The following is a 13,986-nucleotide window of genomic DNA, read 5'->3' as shown; positions in this document are numbered from 1 at the left end:
TTGGACTTTGATTCTGCTAACTAGGTCAGTGTCGCTGTACAGCCCGTACAGCTCGTCGTTATATCTTCTCCTCCATTCTCCATCTATGCGTACGGGACCAAAAATCGCCCGAAGAATTTTTCTCTCGAAGCATCCTAAGACGCTCTCATCTTTCTTTGACAGGGTCCAGGCCTCAGCGCCATAAATGAGAACCGGGATGATGAGTGTCTTATAGATGGTGATTTTACATGCTCGAGAGAGGACTTTACTTCTCAATTGCCTTCTAAGTCCAAAGAAGCAGCGATTTGCAAGAGTTATTCTTCGTTTGATTTCAGCGCTGGTGTCGTTGTCTGCATTAATAGCGGTGCCTAGGTAGACAAAGTCCTTAACTACCTCAAAGTTATAGCTGTCCATGGTGACGTTTTGTCCAAGACGTCGTCGTTCAGTGTCCTTTTTTGATGACAGCATATACTTGGTCTTGCCCTCATTGACCACTAAACCCATCTTCTTCGCTTCCTTCGCAATGCTCAAAAACGCTCCACTGACATCACGCTTTGATCTTCCAATTATGTCAATATCATCTGCGTATCCGAGTAATTGGATGGATCTTTGGAAGATTGTGCCTCTAGTGTTTACGGTTGAGTTTTGCACAATTCTTTCCAGAACGATGTTGAAGAAGTCGCATGACAGTGCATCGCCTTGTCTAAAACCTTTTTTGACATCAAATGCATCGGTAAGATCTTTTCCGACCTTGATAGAGCAGCGTGCATTCTCCATCGTCATTCTGCACAAACGGATAAGTTTGACAGGGATGCCAAAACTAGACATTGCTCGGTAGAGCTCTTCCCTATAGATGCTGTCATACGCGGCTTTAAAATCGATAAAGAGATGGTGGGTATCGATTTGAAGCTCCTGGGTTTTTTCCAAGATCTGCCGTAGTGTGAATATTTGGTCGATAGTGGACTTTCCTGGTCTGAAGCCACACTGATAAGGACCAATCAGGTTGTTGACGAATGGCTTCAGACGTTCACATAATACGGCAGAGAGGATCTTATACGCAATGTTAAGGAGACTGATGCCTCTGTTTTTGGCGCAGTTAAGAGGGTCTCCTTTCTTATGTATCGGGCACACTATGCTGAGATTCCACTCACCGGGCATGCTTTCTACCGACCATATTTTGCAGATGAGTTGGTGCATGCTCCCAACCAAGTCATCGCCTGCTGCTTTGAATAGTTCGGCAGCGATGCCGTTAGCTCCAGCAGCTTTGTTTGACTTAAGTTTAGATATAGATATCTTCACTTCGTCAAGGTCGGGTAGGCGGAATTGTTGATCTGCGTCGCCGAGGTTGAGTGGTTCTATCTCCCTTGCAGCGGAATTCGGTTCGTCATCGCCGTTATATAATTTGGAGAAGTGATCTTTCCATATTCTCAGCATCGACTGCGGTTCTACTACGATGTTCCCCTGATAGTCTTTACAGGCTTCGGTTCGTGGCTGGTACCCTTGGGAGTTTTTTTTTACCTTTTGGTGAAATTTACGAACCTCATTCCTGTTGTGACATCCCTCTATCTCCTCGATCGCGCGCTGCTTATGCTCTCTTTTTTTCCATCTAAGAAGCCGGTGTTCCTCTCTCTTCTTCTGCTCGTAGAGCTCGCGAGCAGCTCTAGTCCTTTTTTGCAGCGCCGTTTTGTATGCCTCTTGTTTCGCTGCGTGCGCTTGCCGGCATTTGTCGTCAAACCAGGATTTTCGCTGTGGTGGCCCTGTGAAACCTAGCACTTCAGAGGCGGCATCTCTGATGGCTGCAAGGCAATGTTGCCACTGGTTTTCAATGCTTAATGCAGGAAGCATAGGACTCCTTAAGAGGTTATTAGAGACTCGATCGGAAAAGGACATGACAGTCTCTTGCGATTGTAGCCGTCTAACGCCGAATCTTCTCACAGTGCTTCCTTGTTTTGGCTTGTATCGGTATATCCGTAGCCGTACCTTGGCTACAACGAGGTAGTGGTCCGAGTCAATGTTGGCCTCTCGGAATGTTCGGATATCCTGGATACTGGAGAAGTGTCGTGCGTCGATCGCAATGTGGTCAATCTGGTTGACGGTTGATTGATCATTAGATTTTCATGTCCCCTTGTGGATATTGAGATGCGTGAACTGCGTACTAGCTACCAGAACGTCTCGCCCCGCAGCAAAATCGACCAGCCTGAATCCGTTGTCGGAGGTAGTGTCGTGCAGGCTGTATCTCCCGGTTCAACAAATTGCTAAAAGTTAAAGTTTCATTCGAAATTTTATTAGAATCTGATTTGAAACTATACCAAAAAACAGCAGCTCAACGATTTTCTATCGTAGTTAACTGTAATTCAAAATACAAAATAATACTGTGTCCAATCTCGAGTTGAATATGTATCCAGGATGTGTGGATACATACATATGTACTTTATTGAACGTGTTGGATACCTTATTTAAGAAAGCTCTCAAAAAATAAAAACGGCTCAACTTTCCATTAGAATTAGGTTAGGTTAAAGTGTTTGTCCAAAATGGAAACGGACACACTTAGGCCAGTTTAATGGCCCATTGTAATACCACATAAATCTTGAGGCTTCCTCCTAAGCTAAATGGAACCAGTTTGAGTCCCTTACGAAACGTGAGAGGCTGATTATACTGATATGATTTAGATCGTTAAAGAAGAATTCTCCTAGGTAATTCTTGCGTTTTCGAGCCAGAGCAGGGCATGTGCAGAGAAGATGAAGAGCTGTTTACACCTCTTCTTCAAAGTCATTTGAGAATACTCCTAGTCACATGGCGTGCTTTCCTATTAGACAGTGTCCGGTTATGATACCTATTATCCAACTTATATGCGATCTGCTTAGAGAGCAAGCACCTTGAACGTTTTGAATCCAGTGTTGGCCAAATGTTTTTTTGTGACCTGACACGTTGTGATGTTGTTCCACCTGGTGCCTGCCCTCGTCACAGCGTCTTGCATTAGCAACAGTTTGCAAGTAGCAATTGGTATGCCATTATATTGCAAGCATCGTAGGATGGGCTGCACTGTACCGTTCCTGGCTAGTTCATCTGCCTTACAGTTACCTGGAATGTCTCTATTCCCGGCACCATATAGAAGAATATTAAACTATTGTGCCATCTCCATTAGAGATGATCGACAATTATGTCGTTTGTAGAGACAGAGTCCAGAGAAAATACGGATAACAGATGTTTATATCACGTTTTCTTTAAGCCAGAACAAGACTTCTTTTATCACCAACAGTTCCACCTGGAACAAGCTACAATGATTGGAATGCGAGACTTAATTTCAGTAGGTCACAGTACACACCTCCACCAACCCCTTCTTTTGTTTTTGACCCATCTGTACCTATAGAAATAGATTGACTAATCTTCCAGGAATGTCCTATCCTCCCAAAAAGATATGAGAGGTATAGAAATCTAGAGATTTCTGTCGAATTGCATTTGGGGCATGATTGGGGGATTGATTCTAAATACCTAAGAATTACGGAATGGCCAATGTTATTATTAGTCCAGTGCGAAGAAGCCTTGAAGCGAATAGCAGAGCTTGCAGCTATTTGTTTGCTTAAAAATTTCAAGAGGTGTTAGGTAGAGTAAAGTGTCCAGTGCCGCAGATGGGGTCGTGCGAAGTGACCAGCTTATACATAGGCAAGCTAAACGTTGGAATTTATTTAATTTATTCCGGTTTATACCTTTCTCTAAAGCAGTTCACCATACTTCCACACCGTACATTAAAATCGGTCTGATTACCGATGTGTATAGCCTATGCAAGATTCTGTGTTGTAAGCCCCATTTATTAACAATAGCTTTTCTGTAAGAAAAGATAGCTACAGTAGCTTTTTTGATTCTTTTCTGTACGTTGCGTTTCCAATTTAGTTTTTTACCTAAGACAAGGCCTAGGTATTTCCTTTAATATTGGTAGGGTTGATTTCCTGCGGTGTTCTTTCAGCCTCCAAGGATGGACCAGAGGCCTTTAGGATTTTTGCAGCTCACCGCCTTTGTCTATATAGGATTTTTGAGAGTTTCCCCTTCCCAATTCTGGATGTACTCTCATTAGTAGTGTTAGTGCGATTCACAACCCTGCCACTACTGAAATTAGTAACAATCGCTACCTTCCTACTCTCGTTTCTACCAACAGCTGAGGAGGGTCTTTGGATCGGCACTACTCCCTTTTCTGTGTTGGCCGCAGGAGAAACAGCAACATGTTTTGACATGTTCAGTATTGCCATACTTGATTTTTTTGTCAAATGCAAAAACTGCTTTACAGGGTGGTTGCATGCCTAGCTGTTAGAACGCCTAGTAATCTATTCAAAAAAATTGTTTTAAACGAAATAAAAAAGTAGGGTTAAGTACGAATAAAAAAATATTTGTTTAGAATTTAAAGGTGTTTCCTCGCATTAATATTTAAAATATGTTCTATTGAGACCCCTATCTAACTGTACAAAAAAAATCAGGAGGAAATTCGTGCTGCGGTAATTGAAAGACGCCCCATAAAAACGACTTTCCGCTGGTCACAAAAGCAGACAAACATCTTGATTTCAAAGTCCAAAATTATTGTTAAACTGAATTTTCAACGGATACTTTTAAAAATTCACCGGATTGTTACCACAAAAGACATACTTATTTGAAATCAATTGTAAGGTCTTTAAATCCAACTGTATTTTGAATCAGCTGTTCTATCAGACACATAAGTATACAGGAAATTCTTGAAAACCTTTGGATTACTTTTATGAAATCCCAGCTTTTTTAGATTAACTGTTTTTTTAACATGTAAAGCACCAACACAAAAGTATATCAGGATACTGTATCGTTCTGAGATTGAACGCAGCCTTTGTGAATAAATAATAAAGTCTTATGCCCGTGTAAGTGAGTAAGAGTAAACTGAGGAATCAAATTGAATCCGATCCAGGTACATATACATATGTATGTAGGTATGGCGGCACTGAAACAAAAGATTGAATTTGATTGGAATCTTTTTACATAAAATCTTTAGTATTGTCATGTAACCTTTGTATGTAAAATAAAATCTATAGGGTTATCATGGAGCTTTTATTTCTTACGCCGCAGCAACAATGTGGCGTTGGAAGTTTTGTATACTAAACTTATTACTTCAGGTGGCGCTACAGTCCTGTGTAAACTAGGACCCAACAAACTTCTCCATCTAGCTCGGTTCCTAGCTAAATGTCTCCATTTTCGGGCTCTAAGTTGGGTGAGGTCACTTGTGCTTGTGCGTGCCACCTGATCCACGGATTTATGTCAACATCATCAGCATATGCTAGTAATTGGATATACTTGAAAGATGGTGGTTCTCGTTTCGAGGTGGGAGATCTGTACTATATTGAAGAAATCGCCGTAGCCGTAGCCAAGCCACTCAGTGCAACCCATAATCTCGAGATGATAGTGATCTAGTAATCGAAGTTTTTTACAAAAAAATGCGGCAATCGAAATAGTAATTTTTTGTATACAAAACCTATACTACTATCATCGCGGGGTTTTGCGGGCGTCCTATGTGTCCAGGACGAAAGTAACACGCTGATTAAAAAAATATAGCTAAGTAAAATTATTATTTATTTATTTATTCACCAATATGAGAATTAAAAATCTACAATTAGACTACTAGATAAATATTTACATGTGTACAATTTATTTAATAAACTTTAATTAAATATAAATACTTTAAATATAATTAACATGAAAAAAATATACAAATAAAAATATACAATTAATTTGTTCATACATAATTTAAATATAAAATCAATTGAAATGAAAATACATTAATAGTTTATTTTTCAAAGAAAATCTAATCACTTGAAAATAAAAATCTAAACAATTTAAAAATAAGTTAGTCTTTTTGACACAGCGGGTTATTGGTTAATTTTTTTGTGTAATTAACTCTTCGTACATCTTCTCGAAAAAAACAACGTATTCGAAATTGACGCGATGGAACATACAAATTTATTAAAGACAACAAAAAAAGGCTCTTCATATGATATGATAAAATATCACTTACATATTAACATCACAGAAATCATTTTACGTCTATTTTCAATTGATTGAATAGCTAAAAGTTGCCATCTAGTTTTGTATGATGGAGTTCCGATGTTCCACCCCAATTTTTGAATAGTTAATCTTGTAAATTTTGTTGGTCAAAAACTAGACCAAGATCTTTCTTCTCCCTTACTCTTTCTAGAAATTGATTCTCAATTTTGAATGCAAAGATGATTTCAGAAAAGTTGCGGCAAAAAGAAAAATATTGACATTTAGCGACATTTAAATGTAATTGGTTTTTCGTGCACCATTGGGATAGTTTCGAAATATCGTCTTCGAAGAGATGACAGTCATTAATAGATTTTATGCAACGAAAAAACTTTAAGTCATCGGAAAAAAGAAGTTGACTAGAATTGAGAAAAATACTAGGTAAGTCCTTTATAAAAAGTAGAAAAAGAAGGCGTCCTAGATGGCTTCCTTGGGACACACCAGATGAAACCAAAATTGGTTTTGGTCAATGCAAACAAATTGAACTCCAACCATTTCAAAAACTTAGAATGAAATCCAAAGTTTATTAATTTCTTAATTAAAACTGAGTGACTTACTCTATCTATAGTTTTTTTTAGAAATGTGGTTAAATATATCTTCAGGCTAAGTGTCTCTATACTTAATTTTGATAAGGGAATCCACGTATAGTCCATAGAGGAAATATATTATCTAATATAATATATTTCCTCTATGATTCAAACGAGAATTGCATTTAAAGAATAATTTACGATTTATTAATGATTTATGAATGTCATCGGATAGATCAATACAATTTTTGTGGAAATGACGACCACAGAAAAACGTCTCACTCGACTGATTCGGAACTAATAGATCTTTTCATAGCAAGATTGCAATGAGCACAAATTTTAGACATTTTGGAAAACAATCTACAACCGTCTTAGAGGGAAGTTAGTCGAAGACTATGTTTCTATATATATTATTGAACTAAAGGAAATAACAAGTACATAGTTAAAATTCTTCTTGTAGGTATATATTTCTGGAAAACTTAAAAAAAATGAAGAAAAAGCACGATGAAAATTGATTTTTAGTTGATCTAAAATTCGTAATTTCCGTTACGAAAGAAGATATAACTAAAATAAACTTTAAATTTATATTTATATTTATAAAATCATAATTCTTTCCTCCGAAAGACAGTTGTGTCTTATCTGAAAATGGTCACCCTTTGTGCAAGTTCATGAGCTCAACCCTTACCTTCAAACGCAATCCGTGCGAAAGACAACAATACGATTCATTTGTCTTTACAGAAATCAAGACATTTAATAGATTAATGTGACTCATGGTTTACCAGGAAAAGTAATCATTTATTTTTTAGTGTTGGTTAAGCTCGTCTTTAAAAATGTTCCAGAAAAACCAAAACTGCTTCTTGCATCCTTCTTCTACCATTACCTGCTCCCACTGACCTCCCACCAGCCCATCTCTTACCATGTGCTCATAATATCAATTCAGTAAGTATACCCTCAGCCAATTTTTCAAAAAACTTGTTGACATTAGTCCCCTTAAAACTCGTTGCACAAGCTTAACTTGTTGCCTGAGAAGAGCGTAATAACAAGGGAAAATGTCTTCTTAAAAAGCCGATGTCTCCAGTTTCGCGCTCCAAGTTGGGTGAGGTCACTTTCCACTTGTGCGCGCGCCACCTGATTCCTCTACTGCGCTGTCCTATGGGTGTGGATTCGAAGACTTTCCGGGCCGGAGCATTGGTTTTCATTCGCTCTACGTGACCCAGCCATCTTAGTCGTTGGACTTTTACCCTTCTAACTAAGTCTACGTCGCTGTACAGCCCGTACAGCTTGTCGTTCTATCTTCTTCTCCACTCACTTTGATGCATACGGGACCGTAGATCACACGAAGTACTTTTCTCTCAAAACGGCCCAAGGTGCTTTCATCCACTTTTGTCATAGTCCATGCTTTTGCACCGTACAGCAGGACGGATGATAAAAGTTTTATATAGCGACACTTTGGTCCTTCATATTCATATTCATATTCATATTCATATTCATATTCATATTCATATTCATATTCATATTCATATTCATATTCATATTCATATTCATATTCATATTCATATTCATATTCATATTCATATTCATATTCATATTCATATTTATTTGACTTTTCCGCTCAATTGCTTTCGAAGCCCAAAGAAACAGCGGTTAGCAAGAGTTATTCTTCGTTTGATCACTGCGGTGGTGTTGTTTTCTGCGTTTATAGCGGAGCTTAGATAGACGAAGTCCTTGACTACCTCAAAGTTACGTCCGTCGATGGTGACGTTTTGACCAAGACGTCGGTGTTGTAGGTCATTTCTTGATAACAATACAATACTCACAAAAGCCCCATTGACGTCACGCTGAGTTCTTCCGATTATGTCAATGACATCAGCATATGCCAGTAATTGGCTATACTTTAGAAAGATAGTGCCTCTAGTGTTGACGTGTGAGCTCTGCACTATTCTTTCAAGCACGATGTTAAAAAAATTACATGACAGCGCATCACCTTGTCTAAAACCTTTTTTGACATCGAAAGGTTCTGTTAAGTTGTGTTCATCTTGCACAAACGGACGAGTTTGGCAGGGATGCCAAAACTAGACATGGCTCTATACAGCTCGTCCCTGTATATACTGTCATATGCGGCCTTGAAATCGATGAAAAGATGGTGGGTGTCGATTTGTTGTTCTTGGGTTTTTCCAGGATGTGCCGTAATGTGAAAATTTGATTGACTGTGAACTTTCCTCGTCTAAGACCACACTGATAAGGACCTATCAGGTTGTTGACGATGGGCTTTAGATGTTCACATATTACGGCAGAGAAGATTTTGTAGGCGATGTTAAGTAGATTGATTTCCCTATAGTTGGTGAAGTTTAAAGGCTCTCCTTTTTTCAGGATCGGGCAAACAATACTAAGGTTCCATTCATCAGTCATGCTTTCTTCCGACCATATCTTACAGATAAGCTGGTGCATGCTCTTAACCAACTTATCTCCAGCTGCTTTAAAGAGCTCGGCATTCAAGCCATCTGCTCCAGCGGTTTTTTAAACCTTCAGCTTAGATATGGCAATCTTTACTTCGTCTAAGTCGGGAGGATGGGATTGTTGGCTTTCGTCGTCTATGTTGAATGGATCATCATCCTGCCTGACAGCGGAATTTGGTTCGTCATCGCAGTTATACAGTCTGCAGAAGTGGTCCTTCCATATCCTCAGCATTGACTGTGGTTCCACTATGATGTTTCCGCTTTCGTCTTGGCAGCCTTCGGTTCTAGGTTTATGTACCTGTGAATTTCATTTCTTACTTACTTACTTACTTAAGGTGGCGCTACAGTCCGGGGCGGACCTGGGCCTCAACCAACAAGCGTCTCCAGCCAGCTCGGTCCCTAGCTAGCTGTCTCCAGTTTCGCACGCCAAGTTGGTTGAGGTCCTCTCCCACCTGGGTGCGCCACCTGAGTCGCGGTCTTCCTCTACTGCGCCGTCCCTCGGGATTGGATTCGAAGACCTTCCGGGCTGGAGCGTTGATGTCCATCCGCTCTACATGACCTAGCCATCTAAGCCGTTGGACTTTGATTCTGCTAACTAGGTCAGTGTCGCTGTACAGCCCGTACAGCTCGTCGTTATATCTTCTCCTCCATTCTCCATCTATGCGTACGGGACCAAAAATCGCCCGAAGAATTTTTCTCTCGAAGCATCCTAAGACGCTCTCATCTTTCTTTGACAGGGTCCAGGCCTCAGCGCCATAAATGAGAACCGGGATGATGAGTGTCTTATAGATGGTGATTTTACATGCTCGAGAGAGGACTTTACTTCTCAATTGCCTTCTAAGTCCAAAGAAGCAGCGATTTGCAAGAGTTATTCTTCGTTTGATTTCAGCGCTGGTGTCGTTGTCTGCATTAATAGCGGTGCCTAGGTAGACAAAGTCCTTAACTACCTCAAAGTTATAGCTGTCCATGGTGACGTTTTGTCCAAGACGTCGTCGTTCAGTGTCCTTTTTTGATGACAGCATATACTTGGTCTTGCCTTCATTGACCACTAAACCCATCTTCTTCGCTTCCTTCGCAATGCTCAAAAACGCTCCACTGACATCACGCTTTGATCTTCCAATTATGTCAATATCATCTGCGTATCCGAGTAATTGGATGGATCTTTGGAAGATTGTGCCTCTAGTGTTTACGGTTGAGTTTTGCACAATTCTTTCCAGAACGATGTTGAAGAAGTCGCATGACAGTGCATCGCCTTGTCTAAAACCTTTTTTGACATCAAATGCATCGGTAAGATCTTTTCCGACCTTGATAGAGCAGCGTGCATTCTCCATCGTCATTCTGCACAAACGGATAAGTTTGACAGGGATGCCAAAACTAGACATTGCTCGGTAGAGCTCTTCCCTATAGATGCTGTCATACGCGGCTTTAAAATCGATAAAGAGATGGTGGGTATCGATTTGAAGCTCCTGGGTTTTTTCCAAGATCTGCCGTAGTGTGAATATTTGGTCGATAGTGGACTTTCCTGGTCTGAAGCCACACTGATAAGGACCAATCAGGTTGTTGACGAATGGCTTCAGACGTTCACATAATACGGCAGAGAGGATCTTATACGCAATGTTAAGGAGACTGATGCCTCTGTAGTTGGCGCAGTTTAGAGGGTCTCCTTTCTTATGTATCGGGCACACTATGCTGAGATTCCACTCATCGGGCATGCTTTCTTCCGACCAAATTTTGCAGATGAGTTGGTGCATGCTCCCTACCAAGTCATCGCCTGCTGCTTTGAATAGTTCGGCGGTGATGCCGTCAGCTCCAGCAGCTTTGTTTGACTTAAGTTTAGATATAGCTATCTTCACTTCGTCAATGTCGGGTAGGCGGAATTGTTGATCTGCGTCGCCGAGGTTGAGTGGTTCTATCTCCCTTACAGCGGAGTTCGGTTCGTCATCGCCGTTATATAATTTGGAGAAGTGATCTTTCCATATTCTCAGCATCGACTGTGGTTCTACTACGATGTTCCCTTGATCGTCTTTACAGGCTTCGGTTCGTGGCTGGTACCCTTGGGAGGTTTTTTTTACCTTTTGGTAAAACTTACGAACCTCATTCCTGTTGTGACATCCCTCTATCTCCTCGATCGCGCGCTTCTCATGCTCTCTTTTTTTCCGTCTAAGAAGCCGGTGTTCCTCTCTCCTCTTCTGCTCGTAGAGCTCGCGAGCAGCTCTAGTCCTTTTGTGCAGCGCCGTTTTGTATGCCTCTTGTTTCGCTGCGTGAGCTTGCCGGCATTCGTCGTCAAACCAGGGGTTTCGCTGTGGTGGCCCTGTGAAACCTAGCACTTCAGAGGCGGCATCTCTGATGGCTGCAAGGCAATGTTGCCACTGGTTTTCAATGCTTAATGCAGGAAGCATAGGACTCCTTAGGAGGTTACTAGAGACTCGATCGGAAAAGGACATGGCAGTCTCTTGCGATTGTAGCCGTCTAACGTCGAATCTTCTCACAGTACCTCCTTGTTTTGGCTTGGATCGGGATATCCGTAGCCGTACCTTGGCTACAACGAGGTAGTGGTCCGAGTCAATGTTGGCCTCTCGGAATGTTCGGATATCCTGGATACTGGAGAAGTGTCGTGCGTCGATCGCAATGTGGTCAATCTGGTTGACGGTTGATTGATCAGGAGATTTCCATGTCCCCTTGTGGATATTAAGATGCGTGAACTGCGTACTAGCTACCAGAACGTCTCGCCCCGCAGCGAAATCGACCAGCCTGAATCCGTTGTCGGAGGTGGTGTCGTGCAGGCTGTATCTCCCGATTATGCCACCAAAGATGTCTTCTCTTCCTAGCTTGGCATTAAAATCTCCTAAGACAATTTTAATGTCATAGCCAGGGCACTGCTCATATGTCTTGTCCAAGAGCTCGAAGAACATATCTTTGGTGTCTTCATCTTTCTCCTCTGTTGATGCGGATTGTCGTGATGCGCTGGCTCACACTGTTGAAACTCAAGACTTTTTGCCTGAGCCTAGTTCCAACAACAAATCCACACCCAAATAGACGCTGTCTTTGTTCTCGGTAGCAGTCGCCGTAGTAGATATCGCAGTCTTTTAGTTTGCGTTTGCCCGGTCCATCCCATCGCACTTCTTGGATGGCTGTAATATCTGCCTTGCAGCAGTTTAGGGCTTCCGCTAATTGTTCGGCTGCACGTGGTCTGTTAAGGGACCTAACATTCCACGTACATATCCGAAGTTCGTTGTCCTTATTTCGTTTGCGTGGGTTGTCAACAGTGAATCCGTCCGTATCCGAGGCTTGTTGTTGCTTCGAAACTATGATGTTTTTACGTGGCCAGGAAGTCACCCCGACGGCACAACCCCCAACCTGGAGGGCCAGATCCTTAGTATAACTCCAAGGAAGGGGAGCCGGATGAACCGCTCCTTATAGGCCTGGGCTCCAAATATGTCGAAGAAGCCCTATAAGGTGTTCACTAAGTAGTTTGACCTTACTGGAACTGTAGACGCCACCGTTGATTCTATCTCGAGAATTCGTCCGCTGCCGCCTGGATAAGGAGAGGTGCCTTAGTGGAAACACCTCTCCCCCCCTCTCTCGTTTGCTGCCCCCAACAACTTTCCACTGGGGTTGGAACCCAATCTCCAGTTGAGGTACTAGGCACCCGATGTTCACCGCGGGGAGGTGAGAGTAGGAGTTGATAGACAGAGGTGGGTTTTGAGAAAAACCTGTGGACGCTTGTGTCCTCTTGAATGCACATGTCTACCATTTGAACATCGAATTTCATTTCACCTGTTCATAAAAATTTCGAACTTCATTCCTGCTATTAAACCTCTCAACATCTTCGACCGCACGCTTATCATGCCCTCTCTTTTTCCTTCTGAGAAGTCTCGTCTCTACTGCTCTCGCCTCTTCTGCTCGTAGAGCTCATGAGCAGCTCTCATCCTTTCATGCAGCGCCGCTTTGCGTGCCTATTGCTTGGCTACATTCCTCATCAAACCAGGGGTTCCATGTTGGTGGTTTCTTGAAACCCAGCACATCAGACGTGGCTTCCCTGTTTGCATCTACGCAATGTTGCCACTGGTTTTCGATACATTGTGTTCGAGAGAGGTTACTTGTAACTCGAGAGAGGTTACTTGTAACTCGGTCGGAAAAGGATTTGGCGATCTGTTGCGATTGTTGCCGTTCGACGTTGTACCTTCTCCCAGCATCTCCCTGTTTTGCCTTGGGTCTGGAAACCCGATGTGCTACCTTGGCTACAACGAGGTTGTGGTCCGAGTCGATGTTAGCCCCTCGACAAGTTCGGACATCCATGATGCTTTAAGCGTGTGTGGCGTCGATCTCAATATGGTCAATCTGGTTGACGGTAGATTGATCTGGAGAACTCCAAGGTCCTTTGTGGATGTTGATGTGTGGAAAACGCGTATTGGGTACCATGACGTTTCAGATAACAACCTTGTTATATTTCGACAGCAGCGCACTTACATGGCTTGGCCCCGATAATCTTCTTCATTTCATGAGCTAATCCAGCTCAGTTTGCTAGCCCCTACTCTTTCAATAAGATTACATTTTAAACCTCTCACTTACCTCTCCAAAGTTTTCTTAAATTTGCGGTCTTTAATATATATTTGTATACATAATATGTGTATGTAATCCCACGTAAACTTTTACCATTTGTCTTCAAATTTGTATACCTCCGCGACATTTTATAGTAAGTACCAACTCGTGCAGTGCCGGGTTTTTCTCAAAATTGAAATAGTCTTGCCATTTTCGAGATTCCTATGGCTCATCAGAATTTTAGGAGTTTAAGATACACGACAACGAAAGTATTTGTAGAGCTCTCAATTGAAAAAAAAACCTTCACTATGCGAGATACTAACATAAAATGCCGCGGGGATATACAAACGGGAAGAAAAAAGATACAATTTCATCCTAATATATGCATATACATATACACATAGATTTTGCAATAATTAGGAAAAAAATAA

This window comes from Eupeodes corollae, chromosome 3 (genome assembly GCF_945859685.1).
Source record: "Eupeodes corollae chromosome 3, idEupCoro1.1, whole genome shotgun sequence".
NCBI classification, from domain to species: domain Eukaryota; kingdom Metazoa; phylum Arthropoda; class Insecta; order Diptera; family Syrphidae; genus Eupeodes; species Eupeodes corollae.
This window is presented reverse-complemented; position numbering follows the sequence as displayed.